This window comes from Myotis brandtii, unplaced genomic scaffold (assembly GCF_000412655.1).
Source record: "Myotis brandtii unplaced genomic scaffold, ASM41265v1 scaffold46, whole genome shotgun sequence".
Taxonomy (NCBI): domain Eukaryota; kingdom Metazoa; phylum Chordata; class Mammalia; order Chiroptera; family Vespertilionidae; genus Myotis; species Myotis brandtii.
In genome coordinates, this window is record NW_005367587.1 from 5766337 (window position 1) to 5767876 (window position 1540).

The 1540-nt window shown below is 45.8% G+C and overlaps 1 protein-coding gene across 1 annotated transcript in view; it reads right to left on the minus strand.

The window, feature by feature from the left end:
• Window positions 1-1540, minus strand: part of GPR156 (G protein-coupled receptor 156) — a 106605-nt gene that overhangs the window by 28133 nt on the left and 76932 nt on the right. The window lies entirely within an intron of this gene.

Here is a 1540-nt window from a genome sequence, read left to right on the forward strand (position 1 = left end):
CCCGCGGGCCGTAGTTTGCCCACGGCTGTTAGCAGGTACATACCTAAAGAGATACAGTTGAAAACCTTTAGAAATGAGCTGTAAAGCAAACTGCTATTTGGAAAAAAGCTTTGGGATTTTTTTCATACGCTATTACTTTATTTGATAAACTGTTTTCCTGTCTCTACCTGACCAAGAGGGAACGAGGAAGCAGGGATTGGAAGCAGGAAATATGGCAAGGGTCTTTTCTCGAGGGGTTTAAATACGGTGACAGAGCAATTCAAAGATTAGAAGGAGGTCTCAGACAAACCCTGGACTCAACAGAGGCTCAGGACAAGGTAGAAATGTGTGAATTGGTTAAGCTTAAGGAAATGCCAGGCTTAAGCTGTTTTTGTTTGTTTGTTTTTGTTATCGATAACAAAAAGTAAAAGTAACTAGTAACAATTAAGGAGGATGTATAGTTGTATTTAAGAATTTTAGTCTAAGAGAGAGACCAAGATGGCGGCATAGGTAAACACCGGAGACTGCTGCCGCAAACAACCACTTCAAAAATACAACTAAAAGACGGAACGGACATCACCCAGAACCACAGGAAGGCTGGCTGAGGAGAGACTCTTCAACTAGAAGGAAAAATAACAGCACACCGAGGCTCAGAGGAGGCGCAGTGTGGAAAAAACTCAGGTGCGGAGGTGCGCGCGCAAAGCGGGCTGGTGGCTGAGAGCGCGGTTGTCGTTTTCGGTCAGGGGGGAGTCTCAGACTCTGAGCTCCAGATACGGGCGAATCGCTGGGGACTCGGACCCAAACGGGAGAAGCGGGAGTGTCTGGCATCAGTTGGAAGGCAGCTTTCCCTCCGAGGTTTGCAGCGGTTCCGGGGGTTCTGAGAAGCAGAGCCTCTGGGAACGGGACTGAGAGGGGCCATAACCGCTCCCTCCGCCCGCCCGCCCTGTTGAGCCCGCCCCGCCCAAGCCCTGCGCAGAGCCATTTGCCAGATCGCCTCAGGCAAAGGCTAGATTAGCACCTCCCCAGAAAACCAGGCTTAAGCTGTTTTTGTTTGTTTGTTTTTGTTATCGATAACTAGAAGTAAAAGTAACTAGTAACAATTAAGGAGGATGTATAGTTGTATTTAATAATTTTAGTCTAAATAGTATATTTTACATAAGTGCAATAGTTATACTGAATCATATGATAATTACATTTAGTTATATTTTTTATAATATTTGAGGAGGAAAGCATTGTTATCTATATACCTAGATTACCTGGCTGACAATCTTAAAGTCCAGAGCCAAGGCAAAGCCACCTGCTTAGCGCAACCTATTTTAACAGCAGCAAAATATCTAGGAGGTAATAAACAGACAGTTTGCTAGTGCTGGATTTGCAAACATCATAACCACCAGTGGCTCAGTTCCATTACTTTGTGGCTGGTAGCATGATTACGTCCACACATGTAGGAACACCAAAGCACTGCCCCAGGACGCAGGCCCCAAGTATGGTCACCATCAGCCAGAGTCCAGCTGAACTTTCCCTTATCTTGGAGTAAAATCCTTGATTTCCACCCCCCCCC